Source organism: Meriones unguiculatus, chromosome 1 (genome assembly GCF_030254825.1).
Source record: "Meriones unguiculatus strain TT.TT164.6M chromosome 1, Bangor_MerUng_6.1, whole genome shotgun sequence".
Classification (NCBI taxonomy): Eukaryota; Metazoa; Chordata; class Mammalia; order Rodentia; family Muridae; genus Meriones; species Meriones unguiculatus.
Genome location: NC_083349.1, coordinates 48,598,974 through 48,622,807, shown reverse-complemented (window position 1 = coordinate 48,622,807; position 23,834 = coordinate 48,598,974). Strand labels below are relative to the sequence as shown.

Below are 23,834 nucleotides of genomic sequence, written 5' to 3'. Positions count from 1 at the left end.
CCCCATGGCACTTAGGACTGTGGACAGTTAGCTCATGATGACAGTAATGCATGGTAGAGGACGACTCTGCCTGCCTCAGGGCAGCCAAAAAGCAAGGCCAGAAGGGAAGACTGCAGTCTCATTGTCTCCTTTGAGGACACGTCCCTAATAATAGCTTACAACCTCCTACTTGGCCTCACCTTTGGAGGGTACTGACTTCCCATTAGCATCAAGCTGGGTGTCCTGCCATTTATAAATGGGCCCTTGGGAGTGACTCAAGATACAACTTACCAGTACCTGATTGCTGGGAGTTAGCCTTGAAATTGCAGGAGACATAATCAAACCCTCATTAAACCACAGTAATTGGTAACCGAAGAAGAAGGATCCTAAGCCATCGCTAAAGTTCTGCTCATGTTAAAATATGAGCCATGTCTTGCTTAATGTTAGGAGGCATGACTATTAGTGAGGTGCTGTCAGGAATAATTTTTGTTTTCCTCAAGGGAATGCTTAAAAGCTTTAGATAGGAACAGTATCATATGGCGGCCATTGGTGCTCCTTGATCACTTGCAATGCCCCAGGAAGCCTGTTCTCTCCTGTGTCTCCACTGGGGCGGTAGACGCCAGCTCCATGCAAATGCTGTATGAGAATGTGAGGGGAACATGGGAAATGAGACCATGCCCCACCACACAACGTTTCCTTCTCTGTACCACCCATATAGCCACGTTTGCGCTGTTGAAAAATCTTGGTGCCTAGCTCGCACTATGTAGCCAGGCTTTTTTGGCTACTGTATTGGGTTTCTATATTTATCACCCTTTTCCACCCCAATTCCTTAAAACCCTCCAGCACGAGGTAGACATGAAAGAGGGTGAGAGGGGAAAGAAGGCTTAGATATCTTCAGACTACTTCCTGCTGATTAGGGGTATTGAGTTCTTTGGGGCAGGGTTGGTCATCGCCTTCAGGGTATTCAATTTCTTCTTCCTGTCTCTTTGCTCTCCTTGCTCACCACCCCTTGACAAATCGCAACAAACCATAACCAACAGCAAACAGCCAACTACAGTAACGAAGACTCTCGGGGGCCCTATCGTTTATGTTCCCAGAATTCCAAGAATTCTCAGAATCCAAATGTTACACTCTTGCCAGAAACCAGTTTTAGCTGGCAAAAACAGGCCTCCTAGAGCATGAGATAAATCATAGTTAGCAGCTGTGAACAGTTTGAATCAGCCCCACACTGGGATTAAAACAAGAATATATTCATATGATATAACTGGGTTTTTTAAGAAACCAAAATTCTCACTACAACAGTTCCTTCAAGCTCTCAATCCCCCTGCCTCAGCATCCTGAGGGAGCATAGGTGTGCTCTACCAGGTCCTGCTTTGCAATAGCTTTTATTTTCCCCCAATCTTTCCTTTTTTTTTTTTGTTTTGTTTGTTTTGTTTTTGTTTTGTTTGGATTTTTTTGTTTGTTTGTTTCTTTTTTGGAATGCCTTTAAAAACAAATCATTTATTTTATGTTATGTGTTCATGTGTGTTCCTGAGTACATGTATGTAAACCATGCATATGCACGTGCCTGAGGACATCAGAAGAGAACATTGGGTCCTCTGAAACTGGAGTTACAGATGGTTGTGAGCCATCATGTGAGTGTTAGAAACTGAACCCTTTGCAAGACAGTAAGCACTCTTAACTGCCATCTCTCCAGTTCCCAGAATGCCTTTTAAAAACTCTAACCTGACCTTTAGTTTTAGGAAGCTGTAGTCATCTTTCTCCCAAAGTTGCTGGGAAGCACAACTAACCTCCCCCTCCCCTCCCGGACATTATGAATAAAATAAATACTTGAAGATCCTGAAAGGTGAAACGAAGGCATGGAATTTTCAGGAAATTTGGAACCCCAGGATCAAAGGCAGCGGGGTCCTAGGTTTGTCTTTCTGTCCTATATATTCCAAACCTGGATGCGAAGAAGCCTCCAACTCAAGAATCATGATAGATCCAGATAAAGAAGACTGTAACAAAAGCCAGAGACCAGAAAGGAACCAAATAGAAGCTGGCAACATCCATAGAAAATATTACAGTGTCACTGTCCCTCAGTGACTTGTCACTGTTGCTTTAAGATAAAAACACAATACTCCATAATGCCCACATAAAGTTTCTGAGATCACAATTTGTGTGACCTACCTCAGCCATCCCCAGTGGCTACAAATCCCTGTCATACCCAGAGGTCCTTCTCCAAATATAGTTAGATTAAATTCTACCCTGTTACTATCTCACAGTGGGTTATTAAATTTCAACACATGAACACAGCCCAGCCCATCCGCTGGAATTACCTATGGAATTTACCCCTCCCTCCCCCCACCAAAAAAAAAAAAAAATACTGTCTGGGTTCTGCTCCACACCGCTTAAATCTAGAGCTCCAGGGAGGGGGTGGTGTAGATATTCACTGAGATGCTTATTTGATTAAAGTCTGTTTTCCCACCAGGCAGTAGGTTCTCTAAGAGGTGGAAATTAGGCAAATGAGCCAGGTAAGGTGGTAGCAAAAGCCTGGAATCTAAGCACACAGGAGAGGAAGGCGGTAGGATCAGGAGTCAAGGTCATCTCTGACTACATAGCAACATGAGGCTTGGCTATATGAGACCCCGTCTCAAAAGAGAACAAAGCAAAAACAACACCACAACAAAAACCAACCAACCACCAACAACGAAACTAGCTAAAATCAAAGCCGTGAAAATGAGTCAAGGAGACAGAAACCTCTTTTCCATGTTTTGCTATTTCTTGAGCCTGTGTTAGGCTAAGGTATCTCCCCATCACTCCAAAGCTACATTACCCAGCTGCAGGAGAGAGCAACACCACCGTGTTCCAACAGGTTTCCCGGGGTTGATGCTCCGGGAGCCTCTTTCTTCACGCTCCATCAACAAGTTCAAGCGAAACAGAAGCCGGCAAGAAGGCAGGGGTGACACACATTCTTACTTGTGTGGCAAGAACAGAAACGGTCTTAAAACCAGTTTTTAAAAATTAGAGGCACTGACAAAGATGCAAAAAAAGACTTTATGGAGGGAAAAAGGCCATGCTTCCCAACTGACAAAATCGCTCCCTGACCCGCCCGGCTCTCAAGGCTTTTGTGGGTATGGCTCCCCAAATGGTGACGAGGGAGATGATACATTTCAGGTACTCTTAGGGCTGATGCTGAGCCTATCCATCTGATCCCTTCCTCTGTACCTCGGTATCCCCCATCTACAACACTGCTCACAGGGGCTAATGTTTTAAACAGTTACCCAAGACGTTTCCCGTTCTGACGTTTTGTAAGATTATTAGCCCCAGATCCCACTGGGTGTGAAATAGGACTATTTTTGGTAACCCTGATAAATTTGCACTTCTGCAGCACTGTCATGACCTAGTCTATGTGTTTTGTGGAAAACGTCCTGATTTTCTTTAAGATTTTTATGTATATGAGTGTTTGCCCACATGCATGTGTGCGCGCCACATGGGTGCCTGTTGCCTACAGAGGGCAGAAGAGCATGTAGAATCCCTTGGAACTGGAACCACCATGTTGACACTTGGAATTGAACCCAGGTCCTCAGCAAGAGCTCAACCCCTCAGCCATCTCACCCGTCTCAGCGTCTTTTTAAAAACTATGTTACCATTTTCGTTTTGGGCATGAGGAGTATTTTTCCAAGTTCCCCTCAGAGTTTCCACAGGTGAAACCGCGCGGAAGAGGGTCAGACAGAGGCTGCTTGAAAGCGTGTACGCTTTCACTTCTTCATCATTCAGAGTTTTACAACGTGTTTTGCGACTGCAGATGAAGTACAGTGAGAGACTGCTTTTCTGGGGCTCTGAGTTCGCCTCCTAGCACTGGAAGGCTTGGTGCTCTAACCACAAGGTATGCTAGGTAAACCAGATTGTTTTCCGTGACTTTCATAAGGAGGACAAATATTTTCTAAAGAAAATTTATCATCCGTGAATTTACTTGTTCTACTCATTCTACCCACGTTAAAAAAATATTTCATTATGTATATGTATGTTTTGCCTGCATGTATGTCAGGGCAACACACGCATGCCTGGTACCCACAGAAACTAGAAGAAGGTATCATATACTCTGGAATTGGAGTTATAAATGGCTGTGAGTTGCCACAGGATGCTGGGAGTGGAACCAGGGTTCCCTGGAAGAGCAGCCAGTGCTCTTTATTGCTGAGCCACCTCTCCAGCACTCTCTGTCCCCTATTTCTTAAAAAAAGTCTTTGCCAGGATTGGTGGCACAGGTGGATCTCTGTTAGTTTGAGGTCAGCCTGGTCTACAAAGTGAGTTCAGGACAGCCATGGCTACACAGAGAAAACCTGTCTCGAAAAACCGACCAACTAAACAAACAAACAAACAAACAAACAAATAAGGGGTTTGCAATAACTTTTGGGAGGAGTGATCTTGTTATGTATGCAACACTACCCCAAGCCCCCAGATGCCTGGATTGGAGACCAGTGCCATCATACCTGGTTCACCCTCTGCATTAACGTTTTAATGAAGTCACGATATGAGTTCATGAACTCGCAACTTAGGATGGTGATAAAATTTTATGTCTGTAGGGCTTCCAGATCAAGCAGTTAAACACACAGGACACTGAATTTTACTTGACTTTGAAATAAGCAATGCGATGTTAGTATGAGTACGTAGCATACCGAGGGTAGATATTGGGGTGAGGATGATGTGTGGGCCTTCAGCGGAGAACTGGAACATTCCTGCACACTCGTGATACTTGGTCTTGCGCTTTGTCTGGTACAGCTTGGGCAGTCACTGGCGAATGTGGATATGTGCTGGGTGATTCCCAACAAGGGTGATGATCAGTTTAAGATCCCAGCTTCTTCTGATTCACTTATTCTGTTTTGCCCCTTGTCAAAATAGGGGTTTTCAATGTGGGTTGAACCCCTACCCCACCTTCTCAGAGGACAGGTAGCAATGTCTTGTGTATTTTTGGCTGTATTACAGCAAGCAGAGCTATTATCAGCATGTAGTTGGGTGAGGCCATGGATGCTGCTAAATGTCCTGTGATGGATAGGGCAGCTCCTTACCACAGAGTGTCATTTGGTCCACATGCCCATGGAGCTAAGGCTGTGGGGCTTTGGTCTAGACGGATGTGCCCAGGATTTAGCCACTGTTCTATCAGATCATCCCAGGACTGTTGTTACCTTATTCTTCAGGGTGTCAAATGAAGGGAGGCAATGTATCCTCCCCTTTACACTGTATAAGCCATGGTGAAAGAAATTTAATACGCTCCTTCAATCTCTTACAGGGAAAGTGTAGAAAAAGTGCCAGCCCTCAACTGCTACAGTTCTCACTGCAGCATGGCCTAGATCTGAAGAGTTTGTCCTGGAGCTACGTAATTCGGGCTGTGGCACCATGAAATCCCCCGGCCCTTGTAAGTGCTAGTTGGAGAAGACAATATGTATCCATCATTTCGTCTAGCTCCAGGACTGCTCTAGTGCTTGTCCCAGAAGAAAGCTGACTGCTCAATAAAATAGTCACAATAAATTGAACAGTATTCCATGTTTTTATTATGGTCACCTCTAATTGTCTATAATGTTTAATAGACATATATTTATATTAAAGATCTAATTAATTTTCATGATTGCCTTGGGAAACAGCGCGGGGGTAGATTACAGCTTTCTCATTTTAAGAGGCAAGAATTAAACCTGCCTGGAATGACAGACCGATTGCTTAAAGGGCCAGGCGCTGGGTGGCGGTTTTGACAGGAACACCACACCCACCATCCTGGGCAGTACTCTGTGCCATCTATTCATCTGTCCCTTGTTACTGAAGCATCTTAGTCACTTTTCTCGTGCCATGACAGAACACCATGACCACAGCTTACAAAAGAAAGCATTTAATTGGGGGCTTACAATGAAAGGGCTGGAGTCCACAAACGTAGTAGGAAGAGCATGGCAGCAAGCAGGCAGTCATGGTACCTGGGCAGTAGGTGAGAGCTTACTGATTTACACATAGGAAGCAGAAGGGGGGAAGGGGGGCACCATTAACCTGAAATAGCACGAGCTTACCCCAGTGACATACTTTCTCTGCAAAGGTCACACCTCCTAATTCTTCCCAAACTGTTTCATTGAGGACCAGTTCAAATGTAAGAGCCCATGGGGGCCATTCTCATTCAAATTATGACACCAGTCAGTCATGAATGTCTAATTTGAAACTCCCCTTAAAATATACAAGTGAGGGCTGGAGACATGGCTAAGAGGTTAAGAGCACTGGGTGCTCTTCCTAAGGTCCTGAGTTCAATTCCCAGCAACCACATAGTGGCTCATAACCATCTATAATGTGATCTGATGCCCTCTTCTGGCATGCAGGTGTATATGCAGATAGAATACTCATCTACATAAAATAAATAAATATTTAAAAAATATACACGTGAGACTGAAAAAGCTGCTAAATGAAAAAGGGACAACATAATAAAGATATTTCCATTTACTTGTATTTACTCTTTTTATACTAAACTGCAGCACAGAGAAAAAAAAAAACAAAATAGTAAGTTAGGTTCAGCAAGTATTTATTAAGGGCTATTTGGCACCAACTCATTTGCTAGGCATCCCAAAGATCAGAGATAATACACATCCATTATATGGCATTTAAAATGTAGGAAAAGATGTTTTGTGCACAAGGAGAAATTGGGCTGCATTCTTCATCTACCCAAGTATGGCTAAAAAAAATTCCAGTTTTTGTTGACTAATAGAAGAAGCCAAACAATTCCTGGTGAAGCCAGGAATCTTAGGCAGGGGCACAGGAATGAATTCTGTGGGCAAATTATTCACAGGTCTGTTCCTTAGGGCAGATATTTGGAAGCAGCCTTGTCATGGGCAGCTGGCTCCCCACCCACAGCATTGTCTTTGTAGGCTGGCCAGACGTATTTAAAGGGTTGAGGAGGCTGTGAAGCCTCGCCATTGCTACCCAGGCTGTGTGGCTCTGGATTCTTCCTCAGAGCCACATTTCCATGGCTACACTCTGAGGGACTCCCTGATCCTGGAGCGTGGTGTGAACTTTGTCTGCCATCTAGCAAGTGGTGGCTGCTACTTAGAGGTCAGGGATAAAACTGCCTTTTTTTAAACTTAGATTATTAGTCTTTAGAAAGGATCAACTTCGAAGTTGTCACTTGGTGAGTGAACTGTACATCCCAGTATTTGTATTTGTTCTGGGTATTATGTTGGCATGATGGACTCTGACTTAGAGGTGATTAGTTTTTATTAGCTGTTCCAACAACATCTAAGCTAGTGCTTATATTTAAGAAACCTATTTTTTTTTTAATGACTGTGTTTCTTACCATGATTCTGAACTGGGGTTAGTTATTTATTATTTATGTATATGATTCTTTGCCAGCCTGCCTGCATGCATGTGCACCTCTTGCATGCGTGGTGCTCTCTGCAGCCAGAAGAGGGCATCAGATTGCTTGCTGGGCGTTTCAGATGGTTGTCAGTGGCTACGTGGGTGCTGGGAACTGACTGGGGTCCTCTTCAAGAGCAGCAAGTACTCTTAACTGCTCAGCTACATCTGCAGCCTGTTAAGGGAACATTTCATACACACACGCACACATATATGTACAAAGAGTGACTTAAAGACTAAAACTAAATTTAATTTAAAAGGATGACAGCTCTGTCTCTCGGGACCACACCATTCAAAATTTACTTTGAATGCTGTGGTCTCTTTAGAGCCCCCTCCTTTATTTATAGCCATGTTATGTAGAATGCATTTATGTGTGCTTTTTCCAAGAATAATTTTTAAAAACTGGAGTGAAATTTGGAGTATAAAATCCTTTCATACCCTGCTCTTTTCTTATCATCCTAAAATTTTGCATAGAAAATTGTTTTATTATTTTTCTACAAACATTTCAAAGTGGAAAAAGAAAACCCTTATATTGACTGTGACACACTGGTAACTTTTTATTCTGCAGACTTTAAGTAATCTCTACAAGTGTGTGTAGGGGCAATTTTTAAAGTCTAATATTCCTTGACCTATCATACAACAGCGCTCGTTTTGACTTTGATAAAAGCAGGTGCAGAGTAGCTGTGCAAACGGCCAGCGGCTGTCCAGGGCTTAGGGCTCAAGACAGCAAATCTTCCTTTTACGTTTTAGGTGCAAACTGATGAAAATACCCAGTGGGGCTACTATGTTTTCAGCCACTCCCTTGTTCTTGGGTGACACTTACTGCTGCGTGTCAGTTGTCAAGTGCACTCTTTCTTAATTCCCTGGAAAGTGCGGAAGCGTCGTGTCCTAGGGTGAAGAAGAGGCCAGAGAAACAGACAAGACCTTAAGGGCCCGTGAGGATCGCATTTTGAATTTGATTTTTTTTTTTCATCGTGTTTGGGGGGCAGAGCACGCTGTTTTCAGTCTTACGTGAAAACGGGCTCTAGGGCTTAGGAAAAGCGGCCATTAGATTCACCTTGAGAGCGTGTGAACCAGATTTCAGGAAGGGCCCCAGCGGTAGCGTTTCTGATTCCGTAGGTGTGGTCTGAATGTGCCCGGAGATTTCAGGGACCCCAAGTAGTGACTAACTCCATCACCATCCGAGCTGGCCAGCAGCAGCAGCAGCAGCAGCAGGGGAAAAGCGTGGAGGAGAGTGACAGCTGTCCCGGCATCTTCCGCCACCTCCATCCTCCGCCGCCGGGAATGGGTCAGCGCAGGGAAGCAGCAGGAGGAGCGATGCCGGCGCCTTAAGAACGGGAACTCCTCTCCCCAACTTCCGCCCCTGGGGAAAAGCAGAAGCCGTCAGCTCCCGAGGAGCTGCTCGCCGGTTCTCAGCCTCGAGGTCCCGGCTCTGGGGATCGAGGGCGGGCGCAGCCGCACCCCTCGAGGTAGCCGGGCGGAGGCAGGTGAGGGCGGGGGCCCGGGCCTGGTGGGGAGGCGGCTGGGCTGGGTGTCCGCCGGGCCCGGGACCGCTCCCCGCCGGCGGCCGGGCAGGGCTGAAGATGGCTGCCCCGGAGCGCGGCGGACAGTCACGTGGCACGCTGGCACGGCCGTTCCCGGTTCCCCCTCCTCCCCGAGACCAGACCCTGCAGGTAGCGCGTCCAGGGCGGCCCGTGCCCCGGAGGGACGAGCGTGCGCGGCCCGGAAGGCCGGGCGCCGCGGAGGGCCGCCGTCCCGGCCGCGCGATCGCCGCCCGCCCGGGCGCGGGGCTCCTCGGCGCGAGCTGGAGCCGATCTGCGGGCGCCCCGCACCCGGAGCGGCCACTGGGCATGCGCGGTGCTCCGGCCCGGGTGCGGCGCGCTCCGGGTTTTCGCCGCAGCTCCGAGAGGCGGCGGGAGGTGGGGCCCGGCCGGACCGGTGCTCCCCCCCCGACGCCCCGAACCCCCGGGCCTCGGTGCAGCCGCCCGGCGCTGCGTGGTCTGGGAAGCCGGCGGGCGTTAGGATTTTCGGGGGAGATGGGGAGTGTGAGGACCCGAGAGCTTCGGGAAATGTCCCTTAGAGTTTCGAGGCTCATCCGCGTTAAGTGATCAATCACGAGGCAGTCACTAGGGTGGCAGCGCTTGGGCTCGGTGGGGGAAGAAAACACCCGTGTGGTTCGCCAACCGCGGTCCCCGAGGGTAGTTTCCCGAAGGCCGAGCCTGCGTCCCCGGCTCTCCGGCCGGCTCCAAGCCGCACAACTCTCGGGCCGGCCCCTAATCGGGCTTCTGCTCCCGGAGGATGAAACCCACCCCCGGGGCCCTTCTCCCCGCTGGGGGGAAGGGCCCGCATCTCCAGTCCCCGTCGCTCGCGCCGGAAAGGCCAGCCCCCGCCTCCAGCGCACCCCACGGCGCGCCGTCCTGCGGGGCTCCGCTGGGTCCCCGGCCGAGCGTCCGCGGTCCCCGCCCCCCACCCTCCCCCGGCCGCCGGGAACACCCGGAGGAACGGACCGGCGCCGCGCGGGAAGCCGACCCGGCTCCGCCGCGGACTGGGCATGCTCGGCAGCCCGAGGCTCCAAGTCAGAAGCCTCCTCGCCAGCTCGGCAGCGGCCCGGGCAGCGGCGGCGGGCTGCCGGCTGGACGGGGAGCTGGGCGAGCCGGCTCCGGGCGGGCTGCCGCTCCCGGGAGCCTGGAGGAGGGCGGGAGAGCGGGGTCGGGTGCGGAGCCCGCACGCCGCCGCGCTGCCCCCGGATCTCGTTCCGCGGCGGGGGGCTCGGCGCGCGGGGAGAATTCCGGCGGCTGCCGCGACCGGCGTGCTAGTGAGTCGCGGGGCGGGGGCGGAGGGAGGGCCGGGCTCCGGGTCGCGAGCGGCTGGGTCTGACCCAGGTCTCGCGGGCACGGCCTGACCTGGGCGGACGGCGGGCGGGCGAGCAGCCGGGGCGAGGGGGCGTGAGCGCACCCGGCGCGCTGTCGCGCGTACCTGGCGGGCGCCTCCCCCCACCCCGCCGCGGCCGCTCGTGGGGGTGGGCGCGGGGGAGCGCTCTGGCGGCCGCTATCCCGGCTCCGAGGGGGCGGGCCGCCGGCGGGGCTCCCCCGCCAACTTGGGCGGGGAGGAAGGCGGAGGCGTCAGTGGGCACCTTTCCGAGGTGCTGCGTGCGCGCTGGAAGACTGCCTGGTGTCACGTTGGGGACGAGCGGACGGTGGCTGGGCCCGGCGGCCCGCAACTGAAGACCATTCAAGTGGCAGCCAGCCAGAGGTCCCGTAGTGCTTAGGGGTGGACCCCCAAATCGCAGCCCCGCCCCCACAACCTGGGCGTCAGAGTGACAGTTGGTACCTCCTGGCCTGATCGCAGCGGGCCAGGCGCCCGTGGCTTTGGGATTCCCTTCAGCACGGCCCCTGGATGACCCCTAACGGCCTAACAGGTGGGACCCCCTTTCCGGAGGAGCGAACACCCGCTCCCGAGGCGGCGTAACAGCCCCTGGCTTGCGGCTGCCCTGAGACCCCCGCGGGTCCCCGCCACGTGGGGGTGTTAAAGGGTAAGGCCTGCAGGGGTATCCGTGTAGCTCTGGACTCTGTTCGCCCGGAGAACGAGAGGTCTGTCTGATCGTAGGCGACTTGTCAAGGGCACATCAGCAGTAGCAGTGGCTGCCTCTGCCCAGGTTTTTTTATCCCACACTCCGGCTGTTTTCCTCCGGTGCCCCAGGTGCCCTGGTTCAGCTAACGGATTCTGGTTAACACTTGATCTCTTTTTGGCTGTCAGGAGTAGCAGTTGGGGTGAAGGATGTTGCGGACCTGGGGTGCTGAGAGAATCTGGGCAGGTGCTTCTCGGATGTCTCATTTCACCTTCAGACAGGACAGAGTTCCTCGTTACACACTTGTAAAAAAGACAGAAGGCTCGTTTCTGACGGGAAGTTTATTTTCTGTGTTCTGAGACCTGCCTTCTGTCCTAGCTTTCCCGAAATCTACCTTCCTTGGATTGGGGATGTTTCTAGTTGGCTACCTGGTTGTGGAATTGGTGAACGACCGTTCTGGTGTGTGGTCAACTCTCCACGCCTTCGGGCACTGGGGAGTGAACGTCAGCAGGGGTCGGGAACAGAAAGGAGTGAGATGGATCAGGTAGGAGCCTGGTGGAAGTTGCCTTAGGCTGGGGAGGTAGCTTGGGTCTGTGAGGCAGGGGAGAGGAGGTCCAGGGGTTTCACTGGCCAGTGTTAGGAGTCCGAGGAAGAAGCCAGCCGGGGTTGGGTGCCAGTGTTGAAGGAAGAAGTCAGCTAGGGTTGGGTGCTTATGTGGTCAGTGTTTTTAGGGAAGCCCAGGGATGTTTGGTGATTCAGCAGGTGGCAGGTTTCCAGCTCTGAAGCCTTGGCTTGGCCAAGCAAGCAGGCAAGCAAGGTGCAGAGCCTGTGCCCGCTGCTGGCGGTGCCTGCATTTGGGGAAGCTCCAGGATCGGCCTTCTTATGTGCACCAAGTCTCTTTCCTGTTTCCTTCGGATACCCTGGTCCTTTGGGTTTCCTTAATGCTCGTCTTAAACTGTACAGCACATTTACAGTCTGAGTCACAGACCTGCTGGGTAGCCAGAGGTGGCCACCACTACCGTTCAATTCAGGTAGTTATTCTGCTGAGTGAGAGCTCCCCTTCTGTTTCTGCTTCAGAGATCAGATATTTTTTATTGTTAGTAAAATAGATATTTTTCTGCCTCTTGTCACTGACATTGAATTACTTCAAATACCAGGTAACTTTAAAAAAAAGCTACTAATTCAAGATATTAAGCTCTTAAAGGCCATGTTTGTTTAAAGTATCTTACTCATCAGAGAACTCTGTGGTCTTGTATAATGCCTGACCTGTGTGTAGCTCAGTAAATGCCTATTCATATTTAAAAACATTTTTCATAACAGAAGAGCACTAATATTTACCGCACTCCTCATCAGGTTTTTACATCTGTAAATGGGATCCTTTCCTATCAACAATTTTAGAATAAAAAATGCACAATGTATGCTGGGTATGTTGGGCACTTAAAGACCTTTGTATGTTTTCCTAAGATGCAGTTGCCTCTTGTTGACCAAAAACGTCAGTTTTATATTAATACTTGTATTTCTGTTTTATAACAATACTTGTTTTGTTCACATTTTCATTTTCGACTTGTGGCAGGTACTTGTTTTAGTTAGTTAGAATAAAGGGCATTCTTTTTGGGCTGGCACTTAAAAACTCTTATGCTAGACTCAGCTGTTTTTGCTGAAATGTGCTCCTGGCACACATTATATGTTCTTCGATTGATCAAACATCATTCCCTGCAAAGCATTTCAGGGAAACTGTAGGTTCTCTAACTCTGTCATCCAGTGATAAGTTCTGAGAAAACATGGTGGCCAGTGTCCTGTCTTTGCCTGTTTGGGTTGGTAGCACATTTTTTTTTTTTTTTAAGAACTTTCTTGGTATGCATGGTTGTCAAAAGATTTGGGCTTGTGAGTTCATACTCTTCGTCAAGAATATAAATGCAAGAAAAAAAAGAATATAAATGCTTATTCGTTGTTTCCCACGCTCCTATGTTCCTAGAACTGGGCTGCAAAGTTTGTCACCTTAATTGGGGTACCCAAACCAAAAAATCAGTTGTTTGGATCAGTTCAGCTTGGTGTGAGGGGCAGGGAATAAATGAAGGGGAAGAAAGGACAGGTCTTGTGGCCCTGAAGATGGCTTGGTTTTGTAGCTGTGGCTGTAACTTTTGGTTTTGGTAAAACCGATTTGGATGGCCGTTGAACAGGGGTGGTTGTGTTTGCTAGAATGCTTTATCCTCCTCAAAGTCTTACCTCAACATATAGACACACCACGCAGATGTAGACATGCGAATGTTGAGGCAGAGAAGGGAGACAGATACAGGTAGATACATACTCCCTTTGTCAAAAGCCAAGGAGAATCCCAGTTTCTTTTCAAGGGAGAGCTAGACCTCAATGCAATATTGCATTCTAGAAGTTTAAATTACCTCATGCACATTTGAGAGAGCATTCTTTCTGCTTGCTCTCAGTGGCCAGCTACATAAAGCAGCTATTTTAGGTCAAATGCAGGTGAGAGAATTTAGAACTTAGGTTATTTTTCCCCCGCTTAGACATGGTCAGTTCTTGGCCTCAGATCCTCCCACTGTACAGAGTCCCTTCTCCCTTGCTGTTGTCTCTGTTCCCCTCCATTCCCTCTGCTACAGGAGGAGTCTTTTCTCTTGCATTGGGTGAGAATTTGTGTGGGGGGGGAGGGGATTGGGGTTGTATGGATTTCTTTTTGTTAAAGATGCCGTGTTCCTTGATGTGTTGTCTTCCGTTTGCATAAACGGTGCTGAGGCTATGGGTCCGTGGCAGAGTGCTTACTCAGCATGCTTAGGGTCCTGGGTTCCATCTGGAGTCCTGCAGAAGGAAAGCACTTCAACCTCCCCCAAAACATTTATCTTGGAAACATTCCAGTGTTTTATGAGAGTTGACAGAATTCCTGTCAATGTTTTATTAGGTAGTTTGGTGTTAGTATGGACTTGTCCTGTATACTGAGGTGTTTGTAGGTCTGGTCTGATACATGTATTATCGTGTGTGTGTGTGTGTGTGTGTGTGTGTGTGTGTGTGTGTAGTCATGCATACACACATTCATACATGTATATATGCATGTGTGAGCTACAGATGCATAACTCATTTCTACCCTGTTACCATAGGCAAACCTGAATGAAATGCTGACTGCATTACCTTACTGATCTCTGTGAAAGGATCCTAGGAGTAGTAGTTTTGGAAGCATGTTCCCTGCCAGCAGTGTAGACCCTAGACCTCCTGAATCAGAAGCCACTCATCTGTGTTTAAAGTGCCAAGCCTAGAGAGTCTGATGCAAGGGAAAGTTGGAGAGCCAGTGCTCCAGGAAACTACCTCCAGGACGCTGCTCTGGGTGGCCGAGGAGCAAAGTACCAGCATGTGTTGGATTACTCCCGGAGCTGCTGAGCTGCTGTGCATGTCCAAGCTGCTTTCAGGGATGATACCCTGCATCCTTGTTAGTGTTGGACATGAACCAGCTCTATAATTTGCCAGTGCTTTGTGGCTAACTTTAATGTGGATTTATGGGATCTTAGTGAATTGGAGGCGTACCTTGTGTTATTTAGTTGTTATACTGTTTCTTGGGCGAGCTGTCCATTTTATCTTCTGTTCCTCTCCTCTTATTCTCTTTCCACCCCCCACATTTGTGTTTCTTTTCCCCCTTTTATTTTGCGAGACACTTTTCTTAAACCATTGGTTAAACAGTGCATTCTTTCATAGTTTTGGTGAGGCTTTTTTGATTGTATAGCATATTTCCATGTTGTATAGCATATTTCCATATACATGAGACTTTGTCAATTTATCAAGAGTTGTAATTTATGTTTAGAAATAAATTTAAAACGTGTACTTTACTATTGACAGTTTAGCTATCTTGAAACTGCCCCAGTGAAGAGGCTGAACATTTCTGTTACCCCCAAACTTTTTTGGGCCTATTTTGTAGTGAGACCTTCCTGTTGTACCCAGACTTGTGTGATCGCGATAGTTCGCATTTCTAGAATTTTATATAAATGTCCATGCTGTATGGTACTTTTTTGTGTCTGGTTCCTTTCACTAAACATACTGAATTAAAAACAATATGATACAATACTTAAAAAAATCTTCTTTTTAACTGTGACACAAGACATAGGACGTAGACCTTGTGGGCAGCCCTTTTTGTGGGATTTAGTGGTGTGATGTCCATGTTGGGCAGACGTCAGTGTGATTCCTCGGCAGAATGTGGTCACTACCCCAGACCAAGCCCTGCTCCCCTTAACCTCAGCCCACTAATTCTGAGATGCCTCCCAGGGCTGGTATGTTGTTCTTAGTTCTATACCAATCTTCTTCTGTTTCTGTGCCAAATCCTTATTTCTTCATTAGAACTTTGCTCTTCCGTATATATTTTGGAATGCTTCTGAAATTCTCAATAAAGTCTAGGAAATGTGATTGGCATTACTCGGGTTACAGTCTCGTAGAGAGAAGTGACATCATTTCTATTTTGATACTGCGATTTTTACCGTGGTCATTGTCTTCCCATCTTTAAAGAAATAACTTTTAAGTAAAGGTTACAATTTTCTCTGTTATGGTAACACTTTTTCCTCATTGTTGGCTCTGGAATTTGAATTCATTGCCTTTTAAATGCTAAACACACACTGTCCTACTGGGCTACACTTCCAGCTTATATGGGACCTTTTTAAAAAAATAAATGTCATATGTTTGGGCAGAGTTTGGGTTTGGATGCTGTATTACACACTTGCTTTTCCGTTGTGACCAAACACCCCAGGGAAACTTAAGAGCAGAGACATAATTGCACTCATGCTCCCTACCCATTTAGTCTGTGGTTGCTGGGCCTCATGGAGGAGATCCTATCACAGCATGCAGGAAGCAGAGAGCTACCAGGAAGGGTTCAGGGACAAGATACCCCAAGGACTGCCTGGTGGCCTACTTCTTTCAGCTGTTGCCTGCCACCCAAAGTTTTAAAACGCTTTCTGATAGCTCCTCCAGCTGAGGCCCAGGCCTTCCGTTACACATGCCTGTGGCAGACATTACGTGGTAAGCCATGAGAGGAACCTTGTTCCCACCTTACGGGCATAGACAGGTCTTTAACAGTCTCTTCATTTGCCCGACTTGAGTGACTTTGATCGATTTGTTCCCTCTCCCTCTCTCCCTGCCCCAAGCCCCTCCTTCCTCAAGCCTGGGTAAGGAGGCCTGCTCTGTGAGGCTGTGGAAGCGGAGCGCGGAGCTGGAAACAGAGCCCTCGCTCAGTCAGTGCTGAGCCTTTAAATAGTAAACTTGAGACGTTCACCCGCTTCTAAGGATTTATGACAAAGAAGTGTCAGGAAAGCAAAGTGAAGAAGACAGCCACTTATGTGTGCAGTACTTCAGATCTACATATGGGAGCCCGGGCCTCTGCCTACTTACCCAGCAAGTGTAGATACTTCCAAGGAATTTTATAGTTGAGTGGGGAGGAATATACAACTAATATACAAGAAGCAAGTAGAGAAATCTCTGCGACAGATGGTAGAAATTAGGGTTAAGTGCTATAGGTTCAGGGGAGTTATGGGAAGAAAGAAATGCGCTTGCTCTTGAGCTTTCATTTGACTTGGGTGGCATTCGAGTAGGGAAGAGAGAAGAGGAAGGTGAAAACCAGGATAAGTAACATTTTTATTGGGGACAGTCAGGGCCTGGTGATGAACCTCACAGTAATGGATGTTGCATCTGGATTTTAAAAATTGTTTTTTTTTTTTTTTTAAATATTGGTTGAGAGAGAGAGACAGAGAGAGGGGAGAGAGAGAGTTAGAGTTAGTGTCAGCACATGCGTCTCAGTGCATGTATGGAGGTTGGAAGACAACGTGAAGAAGTTGGTTCTCTCCATCCACCATGTACTTCCTGGGAAATGAGCTCAGCCTGAGGCTCTGAGGCTTAGTGGCAAGTGCCAGTTGCCTTGCTGAACTATCTCGCCAACCCCTGTGTCTGGATTCAGGTGTCTTAAAATCACATGAAGTAGTGATAGGTGGCTACTGCATGTGTAGATGGCTAGCAGCTCTCTGGGTCTGAGAATGGTGGCTGAGAGTGTTGACCATGGAGCCAGAGTGCTTGGGTTTGGCTTGCTGTCAGCGGGTTAGGTGAACCATCTGTGCCTCAGGCCCCAAGTTCTGTGGCAGACATAAGAACAGCAGCTTCTGTCCAGGGCTGCTGAGTAGTTGTAAGAAAGATGGAAGCTAACATTTATAAGGCACTGAGTGTCTACTGCAAAGTGTGTGAGTTAGCTCTCTGTCAGTGAGACAAAATAACCGAGACTGGGATAAAAAAAAAAAAAAAAAAGCTCTGTCTTTTTTTTTTTTTCTTTTCTTTTCTCTCTTTTCTTCCTTTTTTTCTCCCAAGATAGGCCCTTTTGATATTACTTGGTTGGCCTCAAACTGCAGATCCTCCTGCCTTAGTCTTACAGGCAGGATCCCCCCCCCCCATGCTGTAACAATTACCTTTTAAGGATTCATTTGGGTTCCTGGGCTCCTGGTTTCAGTTCGTGGTCATCTGGCTTGAGGCGAGGTTGTGAGGTTGTGTATCACGGTAGTGTCATCCGGGATCTGGCTGTCACCTCCCTTCAGCTTCCTGGTCTTTGTGATCTCTGAAGAACTAAGATGAGACACACACAGAACACAACCTAGAAGGTAGGCAGAGCTTATTACTGATTTTTTAATGACTATGTTTATTGTGTAATATAGGAGGTAGGCAAAGTAAAGCAGACTTACTCCGCAGGTGAGAGTGCACAGTGAGCTAAAGGCCCGTTGTGTAGGTTTACATGCTGGGCAGGCTTTACTCTCACGAAAGCATCTAGAACACTCAGGTTTCCTAGGGGTGTTCTTCTGTCTAGGTATGTTGAGTCTTACGGGAAGGGTGCAGTAGTATGTCCTTATTCTTTTTTTTTTTTCTTTCTTTTCTCTTTCTTTCTTTCTTTTTTTTTTTTTGGTTTTTTTGAGACAGGGTTTCTCTGTGTACCCTTGGCTGTCCTGGACTCAATTTGTAGACCAGGCTGGCCTCAAACTCACAGAGATCCCCCTGCCTCCGTCTCCCCAGAGTGCTGAGGATGAAAGGACGCCAGCTGTCCTGTTCTTTATCAGAAAGAATCTGGGCTAGATAGTAGCACTGTTATAAAGTTTAGGATCCCTGGAACCAGGTTTAGATAGCTATCAGTTCACGACCTTGTGGGAAGTTCAGGATCTGAACTTCTAACTCTCCTTTTAAGGTAAGATTCCCTTCCTTTAGCTGTTTGTCAAGCCGTTTGTACCTGCCGTTTGTACCTGCTATTGATCCCGAGGGGAGTGTCCAGCCCTGATACCCACCGAGGATGCTGATTTCTGTTTATCTAATAGTGGGAACTCATGATAGAGGAAGCTGCTTACCTCAGCCAGGAAGGAAGGGAGGGAGGAGAGGGCTAAGGTCCTCAGAGTCCCTTGCAGGGCATGCCTCCCATGACATAACTTCCTTCTACTGAGCCACTCCTTAAAAGACCTTTCCAGGAACATCATAGTCTGGGACCAAACCTTCAAGCGCGGGCATTTGGGGGACAGCAGAGATCCAAATGTGAGTACCAGCTAAGAACCATGTAAATATTAGCTGCTGTTCTGTCCGCTTTTGCTGATATTCCCCCAGTCTTTCTCTATTCCTTTTGATGTGAGGTCTCATGTCCCAGAGTTGCTTGGCTTTTGTTCAGAAGGATCTGGTGGGAGGCTGCGTAGTCAGTGCAGCGGCATGGGCATTCTGAATATCGTTGGCTGTGCAAGGCACAGTCAGGTAAGTGCCCGAGACATCGCCGAGTCAGGTGCCTCATCTGAATGTCTGAATGTTGGTCTGTATGTCTTTCCTCAGAGCTCTAGAATGGAGAGAGTAGAAGAATAATAAGATGGTGAGCAGACAGGAAGCACGTGTCACTTTGCTATTTTTCTAGTTCTGATGAGACCTTTTGGTAGAACTGTGTAAACTCCCTACCTTGAGGACTAATCACAAACAGTGTGTGTCTGCCTTGACTGTGTGATGTGGATGTTGCTATTCTCTTTTGGAGACAAGAAAATGGGACACAAGTAGTTTCCCTGAGAACACAGGAGGAAGAATGTCCTGAAGAGTTCACGTGTGGGGCTCTTGCCAGTTGTCAAAAACAAAACAAAACAAAACAAAAACAAAAAAACGAGTGGGTGTTGTTGGTGAGGAGCCAGCATCAGGTTATGATACCCAGGTTGTCCCAAGCTGAGTGTTCCCATGACCTCATGACCTTAGGTGTTTATCTGCCTTTGCAAGTGGGCCTCGAGTTTCAGCTTGTGGCAGCTTCATCACCAAGCCTGCGTGTAACTCTTGTTGGGCCCAGCCTAGAGTTTCTGAAGCAGGCAGCTTGGGGGAGGGTGGCAGCCAGCAGTGCGCATGTGTGTTTCTCAGTTCCCAGGTGCTGCTGCTATCAGACTGGGGACATGCACTGGCACCCCCAGCCGAAGCCATGTTGCAGCAGCCAGGGACCAACTGTTTCTACCTCTCCGGAAAGTGCAGTGCACTCCTGGGGTCCTGCCCGTTGGGATGGCAGAGCAGCCTCGGAGCCACGCTGCCGTGGCGTCCTGCTCCACAGTGTTGGTGATATGGCCAAGGGCAGCGGTAAACTGGAGTGTCAGCAATACCTGTCAACCTGAGTCCTGAGAGCATGCAGTGCCACCAGCAAGCCTGTCCAAGGAAGATGGCATCACTTGTTCCCCACCCTCACATGCCCAGATTAGGGGTCACTTTCTGTCCACCACTTAGACCCATGGGAAAACAAAGCACAGATAATTAAAGATAGCCAGCCTGGCTGTGGAGAGGCAGTCTTGTTTACTGATTTAACTGTGATGGCAAAGCATTCGTAGCAAGAAAGAGCTTGGTGCTTCTCAGAGAGAGCAGGTAAGTGGGCTAGCATGTGGGCATACTGGCACTAATGGGTCCTCAGGAAACACAAATAGCTGCAGTTATCATGGCAGGGTTGCAGCTTTGCAGCTGACCCTGCATCTGCCGGTGTGAGCAGGCGTATAGCTAAAACCGGGAAAGCTACAGCTAAAACAGCTTCTGTCCTGGACGAGGTTGTTTGAGCAAGATGTGCCCTCAGGTAGAGCCATCACCACACAGTGCGGCCAGGTCACACCTGTGCACCAGGCCCCCTGGGATACTGTGCTCTCGCTGCAGCTTCCCTGCATTGGTACAGTGTGCGGAAGGGAGCTGATGACATAGGGTGGCAGCTTGCTGTGGGCAGAGCTTATTCGGTCCTTGGGGGGTCTAGGAAGGCGGGACCTAGTGGTGGCTATTGGCAAGAAGAATTGGAAGCCAGGACTGTGCTGCTAAATCCACGGGGAGAATCCCGGGTCGTTGCCAGTTCACACCATTGTATCTTAACGGTGCCACCAGACACCGTTCCTAAGAATGGAAACCTGGGAAAGAGTACTGACTTGCCTTTCTTTCATTTCTGGTGTTAGTCCTGAATTCTGCTTCCAGCGGCTGTGCTTTCTCTTTCACATCCCTGCCTCCTCCTCTGCCTGAAGTGTCCTTACAAATGAGGGCAGATTGAGCCTGTGTGCCGGCCAAGTGGCTGGGGAACCTTGGGCCTCTGCTCCTGTGTTTGGAAGGGAAAATTTGGAACAGCTGACTGCTGGCCATCTAGTCCCCAGATATCATAGCTCTCTCCCGTGATTGGGGCAGGCCAGAGCAGTGCAGCCCATATATGTAATTGTCAGTTGTTTGCTGGCCGTGTGATAGCGAAACTGTTTATCTGAGTACTGTTTACTGCGGCCTCGTTTTGCTTTGTTCATGCCCAAGTCACTTGACAGAAACAGCAGTCAGAGGTCGATTTCTCAGCTGTTGCAGGCCTACGTTTTGTGAGGGAGTTACAAAAGGCCTCTGCAGGGAACACCTACGGCTGTCAGCCAAAGCCAGGCTGCCCCGGTCACCTGAGACGAAGGAGGGCAGGTGAGGGCAGTGATGGCAGATGTTCCTGGCTGCTGAGTCGCTATTTGCCGTTTGTGAGGGAGGTGGGGCCACGAGAGACTTCTGCGGAACAGGAACTCGGACAAGCTTCTGGTTCCGAGAGCTGTCAGGGGGTGACATAAAGAACAGTGGGCTTGCGCTCGTACCCTTTTGGACTAACCTCATGTGAAATGGAATATTAGCCATTGTGGTACAGGAGTTGTGTGAAGACCCTTACCCAGGCCCACGGGGTGTAGCATGGCACTCCATAGTTGTCAGGGTGGCTGGGGGAAGTAGCAACAGAGGGTGATGCCAAGATCCCGTGTTAGAAGAAGGTGTGCTGTTCCCTCCTCTCAGGGGAGGTGTCCTGAAGTGAGATCTGGTGCTGTTGGACTGGATGGCCCCGTTTCTCTGTGCTCTACTCTCTGACCATATTACGCCTTTCCCGTGATTTTAGTTGCTTATCTTTGTTCATTGCTTCCACCTTGCAGTTTCCAGTGCATGCAGGGCAAGGTACCTAGTGAATATCCTGGCTCTCTAGCGAACTCGGGGTGGATGGCCTAGGTCCCGGACACTTCAGCTCTAGCTAGTGTGATTCATATAGGCATGGGCAGACAAAACCTAGGTCACATGGAGTGTTCTAGGTCATGGTCAACTGGTAATAATCGAGGAAGCAAATAGCTGCGTTAAGAGGGAAAGAGGTGACTCCTCTTGCAGGGAACAGCCTGGGAACAGCTCTGCCAGCCATTCACAAAGGCAGAAATGTGACAGTCGCTTCAGTGCATAGAGACACCTGGGTTACTTTAAAAGGCCCTACAAAGTGAACAGCTGGGGATGGGCAGTAGTCCAAGTTTCCATGGGGCCCTCAACCTGACTGATTCCCCTTTGATTGTAAGAACAGAAACCAGACCATCAGAACATTCAGGACTTTTGCAAGCTGTGAAAGTTACCATTTGTTAGATGGTCCGGGCAGCACCCAGATTTGTGACAACTCCTAGAAGGCTCCGCAATGAGATGTGCTATTTTTTTTTAAGGTGTATTTAAGTGTATGTTTTTAGGGGCATAGTAGTTAGAGCACTCACCGACTTCACCATGAAGGTGCCTGAAGGCCATTGGTGACAATGGTGAAAAGTTAGTTAAAATCCTACCTCTGAGAACTTGACCTTGTATTCTTCCTGTTTTTAGAGTGACTATTATAAAGGGACTACCCAAGGAGGAGGTGGGCATGTTGAGACCTCACAGGTGACCCGGGGCTTGTTTCTATCTTGTGGATGGCACAGACTGTTTTCCTCAGAGGAAACTTAGAGCCAGGTGGCATAGTGGGCAGTGGGCAGTGGGGAGGGGCCGCGCTACACCGTTGTCCTGTTCTTCGAGGCAAAAAGAGGGGCAGGTGGCGCTCAGAGCTGCTGTTGGTGCTTGGCTTACCTCAAGCCTGGACAGGACAGTTTGTGGCTGTGGTGGTGAGTGTCAGAACTTTCCAGCCCCAGCCAGTTCACGATTATTGCGTTCAGATGAGGTAACAAAGGGCAGCTTTTAAGAGTAACGGAATAGGTACGTACTCTCTGACCTAGCCATTCTGCTTTTAGGGCTTTGATTAAAAAATAAAAAAAAGAAAAATTAAAAAAAATATATATATCAGTCTTCACGCCAGAGCTCTTGATCAGTAATGCAAAGAACCTAACATCCAGCTTAGGGTTGGTTAAGCAAAGTGTGTCTATCCACACAATAGGCTAGCAAGAAACCTCAAAAATACACCTATGAGAATAAAGGCACTTTGAAAAACCATTGGATGCGATGTTAAAAAACTAAACAATTGATCAGACGTTGGCTGTCTGTCTGTGTAAGCCTATGATAAAGCAAGCTGTTCGTTTAGCTTGAGTCCAAGGATTCTGGCCCCACTCTAACCTGCTGTGGCTGTGGCAGAAGAGCAGGAACGGTTCCCTCATCGGTGTTTGCCTGGTTGGTGCTCCCACGTCAGGCATGCCTCTGTTTACGTGGTTGGCTGTCTGTTCTGGCGACTTTGAAGTAGCTGAGGTGTTACTTGTATTATAGATGAGTGCTCTCCTGTTGCCCTTTTTTCCTTCCAGCCATGTCAGGCTCTGAGTGCAGGGTGTCTCAGTCTTTGCACTGGACTGACACCCAAGGCTTTGTGCATATTGACCCTGGTGCCACAGAGCTGGTATGGAGGTCCAAGGGCAGCTCCTTAGTGACTGACTTCTTAGCCCGCTTTCCTTGTTTTTTTCTCCTCTCCTTGACCCCTTCATGTTCCATGTCCAATTACAAACATAGTAAACCTTGTGGTTGCGCAGTGATGAATGGCGCCATTCATCACGCGAGGATATGCACATACCCCTCCTTCTTCCCCTACAAATATTGAATGAGCACTAAGTGAACCTGTTAACCCAGTGTGGACATCCAAGAGAGGATCGACACAGGCAAAGCTGTGGCCCGCTGCACTGGAGCACGCTGTGCTTTAAAACCCTGAAACTTCATACGCGTTTTTACGATCTCTGGGTTTGGGGTGGTAGTGTCTAGTGTCACAGCAGATATGGTCGGTAGGGAATGTGTGACACGGGGTGGAGGCTGCGTTTGAGCTGGGGGTGGCAGGAGAGCCGAGCTTTTGTTCGTTTGATTCTGAGCTATTGCTTTGGGTAGCTCCGCCAATATCCTGTATGTAGAGTGTTAGTCTCCGAGGCACTGGACTGTAGCTAAGTGACTTTGCTCCCTTTTAGAAACTTCTGGGTGGTGAGGATACTGTTTTGTTTCAGTAACCCCTCACCCCCACTTGTGCTCTGCTGGAGGAGAATGTATCTGGATAATTTCAGACACAGAAGTGAGGCTGTGGCCCTTTACACGGCTTTCTGTTTATTTTGTTGTTTTTGCCCCTGATGTTTTTGTAAACACTTGCTGCTTCCACAGCCAGTTAGGAGAGAACAGTGTCCGTCAGGCGTCAGGGACCTTGGCTCTGAACCATGAGAGTGCAATGGGATAATGGATTTCAAGA

The 23,834-nt window shown here is 48.6% G+C and overlaps 1 protein-coding gene across 12 annotated transcripts in view; it reads left to right on the top strand.

Moving 5' to 3' along the window:
* The first annotated feature begins 8,694 nt into the window (after positions 1 to 8,694).
* Sgms1 (sphingomyelin synthase 1) overlaps positions 8,695 to 23,834 on the top strand; it is a 258,253-nt gene continuing 243,113 nt past the window's right edge. For 4 of the 12 annotated variants that reach the window (XM_060388385.1, XM_060388374.1, XM_060388373.1 and 1 more), the window contains exon 1: positions 9,918 to 10,153. The gene's annotated coding sequence lies outside the window, so the exon portion shown is untranslated. The other 8 variants (XM_060388375.1, XM_060388366.1, XM_060388370.1 and 5 more) reach the window with 7 other exon arrangements.